A 16578-nucleotide genomic window follows, 5' to 3' on the forward strand; every position below is an offset into this window, starting at 1 on the left:
CAGACAATCCATACAATCTCAATTCAGACCACCGACCCCCTCTCTGTGCACACGTAGAACCGTAACACCCATATGACCTTGACATTACACAGCCCACGTTGTCTGGTGTTGTGTTTCTGTGGTACTGGATAAAGTGCCCCACATGGGATAATGAGGCAACACTTAAAAAAATCAATTTCCATCACCGTCTGTCTAAGTAATTCCTCACCTGTTCATTAACCCAAGAATAGAGCGGCCCGGATGTGTTGAGCCTCGACAGTCATTAGATATGTAAGAGAGCCTGAAGGAACAGAACGGGAGGTTTCACGTTGGTGAAATATTAACACCTACCCAGAGCAACGAGGGCTTTGCAGATTTCATTCATGATTTATTGATATGTGTACCTTATTTTAAACAAGAGCTTGTTGCAAGCATAGAAATAAAACACGTGAATACTGTTGACTTCATAACACCTTTCTGAATGAAGTATGCCATTCCTTTCCACCCCAGTCTTATAATTACTGTAACTACCAATCAGTCTTGCAAACACCCCGCCCAAAAGCCGTTTCCCTTCCTTTCAATGAAGTCACTGTTCAGGGTCAGTAAGCCCATGCACTGTGGCCTCGTGTGGTGCGGTTTGAATCCCATAAACACTGGTCCTGAGTCAGATTTACTGGCCAGCGGCCCTGGGGATTCATTTGTATTCTGCCCACTTCGGCTGTTTCAGGGTCAGGGCCGATGACTAATCAGGTTGGTGCTGATCCACACCCTGCGGTTGGAGTATAACCAACCCCACCTAGCTCACTCGGACCACCAAGAGGTCTGACTTGTGTATATGTGCGTGTGTTGAAGGTAGATGGAACACATCTGAGATGGTTGGAAACATGCTGATATTTTTGGTGCATCTCATTTCCCATGTCGCCAGTTGGGGAGAAAAACAAACTTGCACCTCGTTGTTGTTTATTCCCTTTAGATTGTATCGCCACAGGCCTCAACAGAACTGAACCCAGCTGAACACATGTGCTAATGGGTGAGCTTAGGCATAAACACAGGGACTGTTATTTTTTAACTAGGCAAGTTTGCCACAGGCTGTGTTCTAAGGATCACAATAAGGCAGGTGGGTAGGTAGGGTGAACTTCTGGGTGAGTTATAAAAAAGTTAACCATTGCATCTCTTGGACAACCCTGGCGCAAAACAAGATTCCTCTCATTTGTGTTTAACTGAATGTACACATTCCCATGTCCATTTGCACATGCATGTTTGAGAAAGCAAAGAGAGAAGTAAAGAAAAAAACTCTGCTGCTCCCCTGATTGTAGCTCCCCTCAGAATGGCTTCACCTTCAGACGCTATTGTCTGACACTCTGGTATTCAGATTATCCACATAATATTATTTGAAAATGTAATGAGCTGTCAGGACAGAAAAGGTTAATGTATAAACTAACTATTGATTGTCCTAATAATCTGACCTTTTGAACCAATGATCTCTGCAAATGTACAAACAAAATCTCCGTCCTTCTCATCTACTTACCATCTTCCCGTGATAATATGGCATTTATAATACTTGTGTGGTCCTGTAAAAATTCCCAGACGACTTTCTGTGTCTGTGTGTCCTGCACACACACACACAGACACACAAAAACACAAAAACACAGATGCACAGCCATTCAAGTGGAAATCCATGTTTTAGATGCAGGAAATTGTGTGTGCACATGTATGTGTGCTAACATGCACTGTGTGTCAGCTCATAAATCAATGGGTGCCTGGCGGCCTTGTGGCTAGAGCTACTGTGTATGTGTGTCTGTGTATATGGGTAGGTAGTGGTGGTATGGGGGTAATTGGTGACACAGCGCTCCCTCCAAACTGCCAGCTTTAGTTACACATCAATGAAGGGTGAATAATACATTAGTCAGGATAGCCCATATCCCTCCTACATATCCCATGAGAAAGACAGAGGGATGGAGAAGTAGACAGATGACAAAATGAAAAATTTCTACACCATATATCTTCTATAGAGAAAAAAAATAAGCTAGAAGAGAAAAGATATTTAACCCAGAGGTTCCCGTTCCCTCCCTAATCTCATTTGTCATCCACATCATTTAGCGAAACCATCAAACTTCAACCTACCTCACTTCCTGTTTAGATAGTGTCCCCCCTCCCTTGTCCTGATGTACGACCAGCTTCTTTCTTTTAGATTTATGCTGCTGTTCAGGAGCTTTAAGGACACCAGGACACCGTCAGATGAAAGAGGAGTCCAGGCATAAACTTTAGGCCACCTGACTTGGGTTTAGTGGACTTGCTGGAGTGTGTGAGGGTCCTTGAGCGTAGATCAATGATGCAAGTGGTTTTGTAATCAAGGTGCGATTATTTCAACATCCATCTTACTAGGACGATGACAGGATGAGTTTCTGTTTGTGTATGTGTGTTACGGAAAGATAGAAAACTCATTTTGTCTGTGTCTTATGTTGGCCTGTGCAGTGTGTGCGTGTGTGGATCTTCTGCATTTTGGGACCGGTGTCCTTGCTAGTCCTTCTGCTTCTGTGCATGTGTATGTGCATATAAGTGTGTCCATGTGTGTGTTACTAACCGCTGTATGATTTATTCCTTCTTTCTCTGGTGTTGCTGTCTGGGGCCTTCTGTGTGTCATGCCAATGCGCAGAGGTCTTTATGTAATTGAAGTGGGCCTCTGAAAGCCCCCTGCCATATGGACCCCAGCAGCCTTGGATGCCTGTCTGTCCATCCGTCAATTTCTTTTAATTGCCCAGTGCCAGGATTCTGTGCCGTGACTATCTATCGAGTGGTTTCTCCATAGGTTAAATACATTAATATGTAATAAGGTTTGGGACCTCACCAGTCCCTGACCGTGAGATTGACCAGATAATGCTGAGCTGGACTGGAAACAGGTAGAGTGTGAATGTTAAAGGATCTTGTCTGGCTGTGACTTTCACTATTCTGACATTGTCATCCCCTTTTCTGTTTCCTTTTTTGTTGATATCATGTTGTTGAAATGGAACTCAAATAGAGTCTTGTATTGTTTGCAATATAATTGTAGTTATTGTTTTGCATCATAAAGTTTATCTCCCTGTGTACTGTAAAGTTACTTAGCCATGTTCCTGGAATCTGTGTGGCACACAGAGTGAAGTGTATTTTGGAAGCTACAAATTTAAGCTAAATGGCTAAGATGTAAATGTAACGCACATGTAAGGTCAATCAGATATTAGCATCGACATGGCCATGTTTTAAGCTTTATGGATGCTTCTTGCGTCCTCTCCCTATGCCCGTCTACTGGCAGGTTCATTACTGGTGCTTTTAGCTGCTAAAGAGGTGAAGTCCATTTGCACAGAGGAGGTCTAACAAGTCAAGTTATTACAGCAGCCAAGTGTGAGATTAATTAACTCATTGGCGATTAAGAATGCAGCTCCGACAAGAATCTCAGTGGAAGCGAGGGGAAAGAGGGAGAGAGAGACACACAGATAGTGTGAGAGAGAGCTTCCACTCCAAAACAGATCAACGTGATTAATCTCACACAGCCATTTGTGAGTATGTGACATCGAAAAACAAAATAGCCATAAATAATGATGATCTCTCCCCTGAACCTCTTACTCTAAATTAATGATGCCAAATAACAAATAAACACATTTATCTGCTACTACCCGCTTCAGAAATGAAATAAAAGCCCGGTCCCCAAAATAAATATATAAAGCCTTTTCAGTAATCAATCTGCAGCTGTTTGTCATCATAGATTTATTAACCGTTGTTCACAGTGCAAAGAATGAAAAAAGGCAGACAGAAATGAGGTTGTATCCAACTATCTCATGCAGCGCTGCTGCCAAGGTTTGGCAGGGTGGAGATCTGAACCACTTCACTCCAAAGCCCCAAAGCTGGTTATTTGGTTATAGCCAGCAAACACCCATCTAGGCAGGAGAGAAAGATAAAGAAGAATGGGAGTGGTAGCCACATGTGTGAAGGAGAGACTCTGTCATAAAGGTAGAGACAAAGGAGAAACAGAAAAGAACGGAAGGAAGGATTTGTGAGAGAAAGGACAAAACTAGATGACCTGCCCCGTTTACTTTGCTTAATGTTTTATTTACCGTAAACAGCATCTGGTGTATGAGCCCTTGTTCTTCTTCCTGTTTGTATTTGCAATTTTTCATGCTACATTAGGATTTTAACTCTTTTACATAAAGCGCCACTCCCCACTTCTTTGTACGTGAGGATACAGTGAAAGAGATACCTGTGCTTTTATGTGATCGTTGTGTGTATGGATTTGCGTGTCTGTTAGAGAAAGGGTGTGTGTGTGTGTGCGCGTGTGTGTGAGATTGTCTCAGTCACACAGGCCTGAAGAGCCCTGACCTGGCGGGCTGCATTCCTAACTTTAACTGCCCTAACCTCCCTTTTGTTCTCAGTGTCTTTGACCTGAATGGCTAATGACTGGGCAAGCAGGTAAACTGTAACAAGCCCTCTGCCTACTTAACGAGCTGATGTGAGAAGCACCAGCCTGCCTGCAGGGTTTGAACGTCACCTGGTCTTCCTCATCCTTCCTTTAGTAAAGAGAACACAGTGGAGTGGGGGTGCAATTATGTGTATGTGTGGTGGTGATGGGGGTATAGTATAATTACTCATCTCCTAAAATTCCCCATCTGCCGTTTTTTTTTTCTTTTTTTCCCAGCCTTTTTTTCTTCCTCACAGGTAAACGAGGGCATACCTGGGAAATTAACATGACTGGCGGTGATAATTGACTTGATAATTACCCTGCAACATCTTCATAAATCATCAGCGGTTGCTCGATGAGCCAAAAGACGGCTTTTAGTAGGTCTAGCCGCAGTTCACACTAATAGGATTGTCCCCAGCTCCTATTCTGTTTCTGTTTTTTGTTTATTCTGTCTGTGCAAGTTTCCGAGGAGAAGCAGAAAAGAAACAAGCAGACCTCAAAGACTTTTGGTCTTTACCACTGTGGTATTTTTTTAAACTGTTTTAAAGTAATTGGAAGCCACTGGCATGCGGAAAATGCGGACCGCATTGGGGCTTTGCCCCCTCACTGCAGACACACAGACAGCTGTTCCGGGTGTAACAGGAAGTAGACATCTTTAATTAGATTCAACACGATCATTACATGCTGCTCTGGAAGTGCATTGTAAGGTGATCTGATATGTTGGCAGATGACTGTATTAGGAGAGACTGTATTAAGCGAAACAAAGGTAGAGAGAGAGAGAATGAGTATGTGTTTGTGAGAGAGACTCAGTGGCTATTGAAACTGAATGGCAAAGCTGGGTGCTAAGCACTTTTCTTGTGGTGCGCAGCCATTCAAAAAGCCACGGCTTTTATTCAGTGCCCGGTTCCAGCTCGTTCTAGGCTACACCCCCAGTGAACAAACAGGATTTGTGTGTGTGTGTGTGTGTGTGTCTGTCTGTCTGTCTGTCTGCGTGTGTCTGCGTGTGTATGTGTACAAGTCTTAATAACATGTCTCATTTTGTATTTGTATGTGTGTTGGTGTTATTATTTTTTAAATAATGTATTATGCATAATGTGTATGCATTAGCATTATGTAAGTGTACAGTATGGGTTTGTGTTCCCATGTGACTGAGTTCTGTTTGTTGAGTCAGCCATTGCTGACACACAAAATTGTCTGAAACCTGCTATTAGAGCTGTGAAGTAACTGCTCACACACAATTCGGCTGCACAGGCAGCACAATAGCCCACCTCCTATTGAACAGAGGTGTGTTTATGTGTGTGTGTGTGTGTGTGTGTGTGTGTGTGTGTGTGTGTGTGTGTGTGTGTGTGTGTGTGTGTGTGTGTGTGTGTGCGTGCGTGTGTGTATTTGTGCATGTTTATGCTTCTAGTGCCTCTGAGACACTCAGATAATCAAAAGCTTCCACTCTTACAAGCAAGTACTTATCCATTCACACAGGTGAGTGTGTCCATGCAAACACAAACACCACCAATGTCTCCATTGAAATTATACATATAGCTCCCCAAGGACAGTTGCTGCTATCACATTTTCATATATTTGGTCCGGGAAACTGCGCTGCTATCTTCTACACAGTCCTTTGCCAGAGCTATCGAGCTGTTATGAATGGAAGCCCTGGTTGGCACAGGGGCAGTGGAGCAGAGGAGAGGAGAGGAGAGGAGAGGAGAGGAGGAAGAAAAGGACAAGAGAGTAGAAGAACAGAGAAAAGGACAGCAGTGAAGTAGACGATGGCTCCCTGGCCTGCAGTAAGGCAATGAGCAAGAACAGTTCCCATCAGGCTGCATGTCAAACACAGACACTTCAGGCAAACACACAAACATTGTAGATGTCTGCACACAGACACACACCCAGTCTCTGAAGGCCGCTACGTATCAGCATGCCAAAAACACTGTGGCAATGAAAGAAGTGCAGGGGCTGTGGGGAATACAAGGGAGCGTGTACCAGCTCTCCATCCTCTCCTCTCCCTCCTTTTCTCTCCACTGTGTTCTCTCCTCCCTCCTGCTCCCCCCTTTGTTACCTTACTGGCCCCCTTTGCCTTTCATTCCCATCTCTTTCTCTGCTTTGTTTGCTCCCTCTCTCTTTGTCTCTACTTTGAATATCTCTTTTCTTTTGCACTCCCATCTCTTGCTCCCCCCTTCTCTTCCCTGTTTTTCCTTGATTCGTTCTCTTCCTCTTTTTCTCTCTCACTCTTTCCGCTTCTGCTGAAATCTGTGGAGTCTTACAAGCAGCACTGGTATATATGAGTGTGCACTGCAATGACTGCCACACCCAAAGCTGGGAATCTTTCTCCCTCTCTTTCCACTCGCCTCTCCCTCGCTTATCTTGACAAATAAACCCATATTCAATAGTTATTTCCTTTGTGCTGTGGCTGTATCAGGCTGAGAAGTAATGCATTGAAAATGCAGGAGACTGTTGGCACATATTCCGTTATTGTTTGAACACGGTTCATTCCTCATTCATTGCCTTTTGCATTTCTCATGCATTTTCCAGCATTTTACTTTTACTGAAAACAGTCGGTTTTACACGGTTCCTGATCCAGAGTGACTTACAATTGCTAAGCAAATAGAGGTTCTTTTCTTTTTTCCCCTTTTATTTCTCAAGGACATTTTAACAGTCTGTTAATGGATGTGCGTTGACCTTGGAGATCAAACCTGTGATGTTTCAGTTCCAGTGTGGTCTCTTTAAGCACAAGGCCACACTCCCAAGAAGTCTTTGCTTTCACAAAAGGACGCACAGAATCTGTGGAAATGTGACAGGGGTCGATGAAGTTAAAGTAGGGCAGATTGTTGGCTGCCAAAACCCTATTGGCAGACTTGATATGCTAAATGTGACTTGGATGGAGTTAGCGAGTCCTGACACTCACCTGTCACAATGTTAGCCTGCACCACTAATACCCAAAATCCCTTAGAGAGGCAAAGGCGCCAGGTGAATTTCTGCTCACAGACAGACACACAGGCACAGAGTAACATAATGCTGGGATGCTGTCTTTCTTGAATAAAGAAAGATAGTCAGCTAAATTAATAATTAATCCAGTATACCTAAATAACTTAGACAGACAGATGGATTTCTACCTCTCATACCTGCACCCCTCCCTCTGAATCAGTTTAATGAGGTTTTCTTTTTAATTCTAACATTTAAATGAGACTGTTGAGTAAGAATGAGGATTATTTCAAGATTAATTAAATCATAATCTATCTTCCCCTCTCCTTGTCTGACCTTTGAGGCACTTCATATTTATTAGCGTCTGCTCTACCTCACATGATTCTTAGCAGTGTTGTGAGCTGCAGAGCGCTGCTTGTTCATTAGCCTCATCCACCGAGGAGTCCATCAGGGGAGTCTGCAGGTTTGACCAGACAAAGCAGCAAATCAAAGAATCTCGGCACCGCTTTATCTCATCGAGTAAATTACTCCACCGCCCCGCTTTTATGTCTCTCTCTTTGTAGAGGAACATATAATGAGGCAATTGTTGAATATCAGTTACAAGCTTTAAATAAATGCCAAAGTACATGGGATATGAGACGGATAGATAGAGAGACAAGTAGCTGTTTTAGAAAGATGTGAAAGAATTTTTTCATCATGAATTAGCGCTGAACTCAGTTTGCATTAAAATGAGCTGAAATGCAAAACAGCCTGCTAAATAATCTGTGGAGAGAAGCTGAATTTTGCTAAACTAATATCCTTTATTCCGTAGTTTTTGTTTTATATAGTATATATCACTGTCACTGCATGACAGTACAGACTGCATTTTTTCACATCTTTCTACTGAGGTGCCCTTGAGCAACGCTTTGAACCCTGGCATCCAAAGGAATGCTTTGGTGAAAACTGTCCCTGAATAAAAGACAGAGAGTGCAGTTTTTACAGTATATGTTATAAATAGGTGTGGTTGAAAGCTAGGTAATAGTGGAGTTGATGTTAGGCCGTGTGTTGCCTGCTTGTTATTTTGGTATGTGTCAAAGAAGTCTTTTTATAGAAATTTGAAATGTGCACCTACGTGTGTTCATGTGTATTTGGTGTATGAGGTGTATTTGTTTGCCTTTCATCTGCGTGGGAGGCTAGTAAATCAATCAGAGCTTGCTGAGGTTGCAGTTACACTATATTGTGTTTTAAATATGAATCGTATTCGAGGTATTGCTGTCCCCCAGGGAGCGTGGGGTGAAACGGAATGAAATCAACAGCTGTAGTGACACACGCGCACGCTCCATAACACACAAACGCACACACACAAACAGAGAGCCAAATTACTCAGTCTCGCTTCCTTTCTCACTCTGACTAATACAAACACACACGCGCGCACAAATACCCACAAAACTCGACAAGGAGATCTGTATTTCCATATGCAGATCCTCAGGGTGAAAGCAAACCTGCTCCTTGCTCGCTTGTTTGCATTTTTCAGTTGCAGTCGGCTGAGTCATTCGCCAGGAAATCAGATGATGGCACCTCGACGTCTCACGCAGAGGCACACACTGCACAAGTCACCCTGAGCTTACATTCAGAAATCGAATTCATGACTAGAGAGCGTTATGCTTAAACAGTGTTTACCGTCTGTGTTTGATGTTGAATTTTACTGGAGGGAAAAAAAAAAAAATCTAAACCCAGACTGAATTATGAAATGTTGTAAAACATAAAGAGAGAGGTGTGGAGAATTTCCAAAAAGGGTTGTAAGAGAAAAAGTGCTTCATTTATGGTAAAGTTTGAGCAAAAGTTTCCATGTTAGGTGATGTAAACATTCCGTGTCTCTACAGAAATGTGGTCCTGTGCCCATTTCCTGGTGGTGGTTAAACACAAACAGACCTGGTGCCCTTAACACAATCATTTGCAAATGAGGAGCATGCCTATCCGAAATGAGACGTCCGTGGTAATTGTGACACAAAGCCTTGTGCCAAAGTCACTGTTTCAATGAAACAATACTTGGAAGATTATTGCTCAGGTCTGATATATTTTAGAACCTTTTTTCTCATTGAAAATCCAAAATGGTGAGTGGAGGCTTTCAGTGACAATCTGCTTGTTTACTGTAAATGTTATATTTCCATTTCAAACGATGTTAGCATCAAATATGTGGCCCCTTGCTTAGTTTCCAGTGAGAGGCGAGTTAAGGCACTGGCAGCACCTAATTCGATTTCACATGACAAGGCCAAACATCTCAGTGTCGTAAATCAGCATGGGCTGGGATGACTCCTCGAGAGAAATATTTCAGTGGGGGAATGAAACCCAGTAAAGTTCACGTCACACAGGGAGGCATGACTGTAAAAAAAAAAAAAGAAGGTGGTTAGGTCTTCTCAGACAAAAGCCCAGAACTCTGTTATTAAGTCACGATAGTCAGCATCAGCAGTCTCGCAGGAGCAGTGCGCACACGTGAAGATAACTATTTACATGTTGAGTAAAGGGGGCAGGGTGGGACATAAAGATAAATGTGGAATGTAATGCACAGTGAACAAAAGCTTTCACATTCCCTTCTGAGAGCAAAATGTTACAAGCAGCTTTCACAGCTTGGGAAATGAAGTGGTAACTAAAAGGTTGCAGGTTCAAAGCTAGCTGAAGTATTCAGCTGGAAACACCAGATTAGTCAGCTGTTAAACTAAACTGAATATTCTGGGCAATCTGTTGTGCGTTGCGTGTTGTGTAACATAGGTTTTTTCATTTTCAAGTGAACAATGACAAACATTTTGTTGATTATATCAAGGAACAGCAACAGGAGCCAAGATGGCACTCCTGATGAAACGCAGACACTCGCGCTATCAAGAATTTCTGTTGAACTTACCCAGAATTGGATTTTGAAAGCAATTGAAAGCACTGGTGTCAGAGAGTAAGTAGCCAATAAAACAAGTGCTAAGGGTTCACCCCCAACCGTGAATGTGTGTGTGTGTTTGTGTTATTTTGTCAGTGCTGTTGATGAAGGGGTCTGTGACTTATTCAATAGCAACCAAACACAGAGCCATTCAATGAACCCATGGGACAATGCACACAGCTGTGAATGCCTGGTCCTGGGCAGGGTGAGGGGTTGGGTGGTGAACTAGGAAGCTGGAGCAAAAAAGGAAGAGAATGTGCACATTCACATTCACACACACACACACACACACACACACACAGAGAGAGAGAGAGAGAGAGAGAAATAACAGGGAGTCAGGGAAAAGGAGTTTTGGGGGAAACTGCAGTTTGTAAATGTTTCACATTTCCATTTAAGTCAGTTAGATTATGTGCTCATCTACAGTCACTTGCATAAAGTGAAACAATAAAAATAAACATCAGTTTTCCATTTTCAAGAGGCCAACATTAAAGTAACTAATCCTAAGAGGCACAATGTCAAAAGCCACAGTGACAATGCAATAAACCGAGCAGAAACTTCAGATTCAACCACTTACATTTATTCATACATCAGTGACTCAAACGGACACACGAACAATGACTCATAATAGAAAGGCACCGGCTTCTGAAGGCTAAACATGCACACATGCATATAGACACTCACTCAAGCACACACATGCTGACGCACATGTATGCACACACACACACACACAGAGGCACACCTGGTTTTGTAGACAGCTGCCCTTAGGGCTACCTGTTCGTCAGATCCTCTGTGCTTTGTAATTAGGAGAGTTAGTGAGAGAAGGGGGAAGGGAGGGCTCCAGAGAGAGAGAGAGAGAAGGAGAGAGAGAAGGAGAGATGAGAGAAAGACGGAATGAGTGAGGGAGAAAGAAAAGAGGGAGGGGGTAAAGACAAAGAGGTCCATTCCATCGCCAGTACAGGAACTAGACTAGACTTCATGAGCCCTTGAAAAAGGCAGTACCCTCCTTGGCTTGGTTGCAGCAGACACAGGCACACCCACACACACTCACACACATGCACACACACACATATATGTAATTTCAAAAAAGCAGCTGCACGAGCTCACAATGTCCTCCTTGCCGCGATCACAGCTTTTTCTTTTTCCATTTCAACCGCTTTGCTCGGCTCAGCTTTGCTCCCTCAAAGCCTCTGACAGAAAAGAACATGGTTGTGTTTGTTTTTGTTTATTTATCGCAAAGACCCAGCATCATCGGGTAAGAGCTGCTTGTCAGGAATTGCCTCTACAGAGACAACAGACCAAGCAGACAGACCAAAAAAAAAAAAATGACACGCTGTTACAACCCAAATAGTACTTGGCCCCAAGGTATCTTTTGACGAGGGGAAAATAATTGAGGGCAGAGCCCAGTGACAAATGCAGAGGGCAAAAACTTGTGTTCGTTAGATTTCCACACAGGGAGAGATGATGGTCAGACTGAGTGAGAAGGACAGAGTTTGGAGGAAAAAAATTAGAGACAAAGAGAAAGGTAGACTTGTTTGCAAGGTATCAATGGCATAACCCTGTTAGCACACACACAGGACAAACCTCTTGTGTGACAGCCATTGTGGGTTGACTGACAGTGAGTGTTAGCAGGGCGAAGTGTTTCTGTGTGTGTTGATGGGGGGAGGAAGATGGGGAGGTTGTCATGGGAGGAGAGTTCGTTGAGGAATTCCGCAGAGGAATCACCTCCTTGGCCTGTCCATGTCGCAGCAACCAATTACCGTGACTGTGAGTGTTTGTGTGTGGGTGCTGAAGGGGAGGTCTCTCCATAAAATGGAGGGGACTTCTCCTAATCATCGCACTCTGGCCCCGCACAAAGGCAAAAAGGCTGCTCGGACGATTTGAATTTGAATAGCATCTCTCCTCCTGCTTTCTTTTTCTGTGTCTCTCTTCCTCTTTCTCTGCCTCAGCTTCACGTTGACAAAAGCGGAGCCAACAAAGATAGCACACAAAGCAATCAGGCTAATAGCGCTAATAACTTGAGCGTGGGGTCCTCGCTCTCAGTGTTGACACATTTCACTGTTTCTGTGGCTAAACAGAGGCTCAAGTGTTTGGCAACCAGACGGCATAGTATTTTAATGGAGTGGCTACCCCATGCCAGGTTGCCATGTGCTTGGTCTGTTTGACTGTAGAAGACCACAACAAAAGCTACTCAGAGAAGAGGTGGGGAGAAGATAATTAACTAGTGGAGAAGCCTGAAGGGAAGGATTTTCAGGGAAGGAGTCATTAGGGGGGTTTAAGATATTTTTTCCATCACTTTTTTCTGGCTGAACAAAAAATTGTGCTGTCATCATGTTTCATTAACATGGCAGCCATTTTGTTTTGCACTTACAACAGGAAATCCCGCTAACAGGGCGCTGTGACGTCAACAAAAAGCTTTCATTTAACATTTCAAACATTGTTGTGTCTGCAACACTTATCTCTCCAAGGTCGTCGAGACATATCTTTTAGCTCCCCCAGGGTTCAGTTCAGTTATCTTTCAGTTGCCATCTGACGGGGGCCACGGTAACAAAGACGAGCATGCTAAAAAGCTCAAAGTAGTCGCGGCAAGATCCAAGCTAAATCCCTCACCTGTCTGCTCCCTGCGACCTGGGGCCTTAGCCCTGTGAAACAACTACACATTCCTCTCTCTCAATAATAGCCTTTCTTTCCCTTTCCTCCTTCGGCCCTTCTCTTTTTTCTTTCTTTTAAGAAGTCTGCTTGTTTGAACAAAGAAATATTTTAAGAGGCTTGTAACTCTGGGTGATGTGTGTGTTTGCGTGTTTGTGTGTGTGTGTAGGAGTGTGTATTGGATGCGGCCATAGGGACGAATGCTTCAGTGCCCTCCCCTGTTATTAGGCCTGCCCTGTCATTACAGGATTAGAGTGTAGGGGTTGGCTTTGCGTGTGTGCGTGCATGTGTGTGTATGTGCGTGAGAGTGCGCGTGCACATGTATTTGCCTGCGTATGATCTCTTTAGGCCTGTTTGTATTTCTGCAATCTTTCTCACACAATCAGAGCATGCAGAGAAAACAAATGTCACTGCCGTTTCTTTTCCCATGTTTGTTACGCTGATCCCAGGAGCATTTGACCTCTATCATAAATAACACTTTACTAAAGCAGTTCTCAGGTTGCTCAAACAGTGACTCGCTAATTGAATAGTCTTCGTAAGCAGTAGGAGGTTGAAAAACATTCCCCTGTACACTGCACGTCACATCCATCACAGCACAGCATGAAAACACAAGCACAGATATGGAGATTGGCAAGAGAGGGAAGAGGGAAGAGAAAGCGGAAAAAGGCAAATAAAAAGGGGTCAGACCTATCACTTCCTAGTGGGGTGAAGTGAGAGAGAAAGTAGCTAGAGAAAGTGTGGGATAAATTGGGGATAGATGAAGAGAAAGAGTGGGAGAAAGAGAAACAACAGGGAGTTAGATCCATCATTTCACAGGAATGATGAGAAAGAGATTGAAAATGGATAAAAAAAAAGTGAGTGCGTGCAAGGAAGATGGATTAAACACCCTTGTGCATCTTTGTATGCTGATCCAGCTCTACCTCCCACATCTGCATGCTTCACCCTCCCTCAGTGTGTGTGTGTGTGTATGTTTTACGGCAGGAAATTTGCATGTTCAGTTGCCTGATTTACTCTGTTTTCTCTTTTATCCCCTCCAACCCCCAGCTTTTCTCATTTTACACTTCCAGGATTTGAAACAGTGAAGTGAAACTTACAGTGCTAAAAGGCAAACGGGAGCGCTTTCTGTGCGCAGGGAAGGGTCTCACAGTCACTCACTGGTCGTTTCTCCCTCAACTCGTCCTTCTGGTTTTCTTTCCGTCTATTTTTCTTTTTTGTTTCTCTCAGCCAGGCCCATTAGGCAAGCCGCCAGCGTAGTCTCAGAAGCTTTCAGAGGTTGTTTGCTTAAAAAAAATACCTTTCTCTCTTTAATGTGTCTTACTCTGCTTCTGTCTCATCCTTTATCATTCATATAGCACAAGTCGGTCGGTTTGGCACACAAAAACTGTTACGTTGTGCGTGGGCATATCAAACTTTATTTTCTGTTTAGTTTTATTGCCTTTATTGTGTCTGTGTTTTCTGTGACTGTGCAGGTGTCTGAATTTGCCGTACAGTCATGGTTATTGCAGCGCGCTTCTATTGCCTGATGTGTTATTCACACACACACACACACACACACTCACACTCACAAACATAGTGTGCAGACACAAATGACAACAGCCACTCACATGCACATACACAGGGACAGAGAGGGAGTGGTCGGGTTAGGTCGGGGTCATTCAGTGCTTTTGCTCTGGCCCATTGACTCAGGATTGGTGCGCTACTTTGGGCACAATACAGGGCTTTGCACAAACTACACACTCACACACACACACACACACACACACACACAAGTACCCTCCCACACAGACACGCATACACATATTCAAACACACAGAAGCACAGGCCTGGTAAGGTTAAACAATGCAGATGCATCGAGATAGGAAGGGTTATTGCTGCCCGTGCACTCCCGAATGATCCACTGTCCAAACCACTGACTCGGATTGCACAGGTGTATGTTTTGCATATCTCTCTTTAAGCTCTCCAGCTCTCGTTCTTTCTCTCTCATCTCTGTCTCCCCCCTCCACCCCCTACCCCCTTTTTGACTCTCCCCGCTTGTCATTGTATTTCACCATGTTGCCATTTTCAACAAGGTCAGCTCTAATGACAAGCCAGTGTACCACACAAAAGGTATGACACAAGGCCTAGTCATACTAATAAACACCAGGCAGCGGAGGTGTATCATTTGCCACTGCACTGGCTTACATACCTGCGTAGCTGACGGTAACTGGTCCCAAATCACACACTGTCACAGTATGAGTCAGGGGAAATCCTGCAGCTAATGTGCACTGACACAGTTTCCAAGATGAAAACACTTGCAGACCCTTGTTTGCTCAAGTAACACATGTGGCTCATTGCGTCTAGTAACAAAGAGAGCTCTCGGCAAAAGCAGACTGCATTCATGATTTGTTTGAAGCATTTCTACTACTCGCACACAGAGGATATTGGAGATTGACTGGATAGAGAGAGAGAGAGAGAGTGAAGATTGTTAGTGACAAAGGTTGTGAGCCAGATTTGACCTTGTGCTGCGAGTGCATGATATTCACTTCAGTTCCCAGAACCACTCCCAGGGACACGGTTCTCACTGTGTGAACTGGCTCACGGTGAAGCTTCCAGATCATTTTGCATGAGGGGAACAAGCCAAAGCTACATTTGAAATCTGATTGATTGTACACTGAGTGTTTTTTTGTACGGGAAGATATCTCCCTTTGGCTGGATCTCACTTGGAAGTCATATTTTTTTCGCCAGTGTAATAAGCACATACACATGTCAGAGACACTGTCACTCAAAGCATGTGTGGGTGGAATTCAGTGGGAATTCCCAGTTGTAGGAGCATGCCGTCTCCACAGAGCTAGACATAATTCATAAGGGGTCTTTGAGTTCGAGGGTGTTTGCGTTTGTCACCACTGGTGCTCCTGAATGTAGCAGTGGTGGCAGCAGACGTTTGGAGAAAGGATGGTGAAATCCTGGGGTTATACTCTTTTATTTTGCTCCCAAGTGCCATTTCCTGTCAGCTTATCCAGTGGAAAAAAAAAAAGAAAAAAACTGCAAAGATGAAAGAGGGAGAGAGAAGCACAGAAAAACTGAGAGATGGTGGTAGAATAGCAAAGAAGGCTGAAAGACTTCTTCAGGTTCATCTCCTGCAACTGAGGCAGGAAAAGCGGAACATCTCGCACTTCCCTCGACAGGGACAGTGCAAGCTCACTTTCTGCCAGCGCCGTTTCATCATCTTTTACTATCTTGTAGAACAGCGCAGCGGTTGAGATAATAACGGTGGCTGCATACTGCGCCTTGAGCGCCAGGTAGTAAAAGACTCGACATTTACAGTCTTCCTTCTCTGCTCTCACAAAGCCGGCGACTTTGCCAGTAGAAACACGAGAGTGGAAAGTGGATAGGCGAAAAGGGATTTGCAGGAGAGATCCCTGTCCACCATTTTGTGTGTTTGTGTGTACTGAGTGTGTGAAGTGTGTGTGTTCCTCTGTACGTGCCAAGAGATGGGTGTACAAATAAACTTGTCTACACTCATGCTTGAGTGTATGCATTGAGGTATTGACAGAAAGTGAATCCAATTCAAACGTATTGACCCCTGTTCCGCTCAAGAGCGTCTCTTTTGTGACACCTAACTTTATTACCCCCTTCTCCATTAATGCCTTCTGTTGGGTTATATATCTTTTGGAGTTTTACAACCTGTTACCCATTGTGTGTGTGTGTGTGTGTGTCTGTCATA

At 43.8% G+C, this 16578-nt stretch overlaps 1 protein-coding gene across 9 annotated transcripts in view; it reads left to right on the top strand.

Moving 5' to 3' along the window:
• The window catches only part of LOC121182835 (ephrin type-B receptor 3-like), a 59294-nt gene that overhangs the window by 14039 nt on the left and 28677 nt on the right, over window positions 1–16578 (top strand). The window lies entirely within an intron of this gene.

Source organism: Toxotes jaculatrix, chromosome 6, assembly GCF_017976425.1.
Source record: "Toxotes jaculatrix isolate fToxJac2 chromosome 6, fToxJac2.pri, whole genome shotgun sequence".
Classification (NCBI taxonomy): domain Eukaryota; kingdom Metazoa; phylum Chordata; class Actinopteri; family Toxotidae; genus Toxotes; species Toxotes jaculatrix.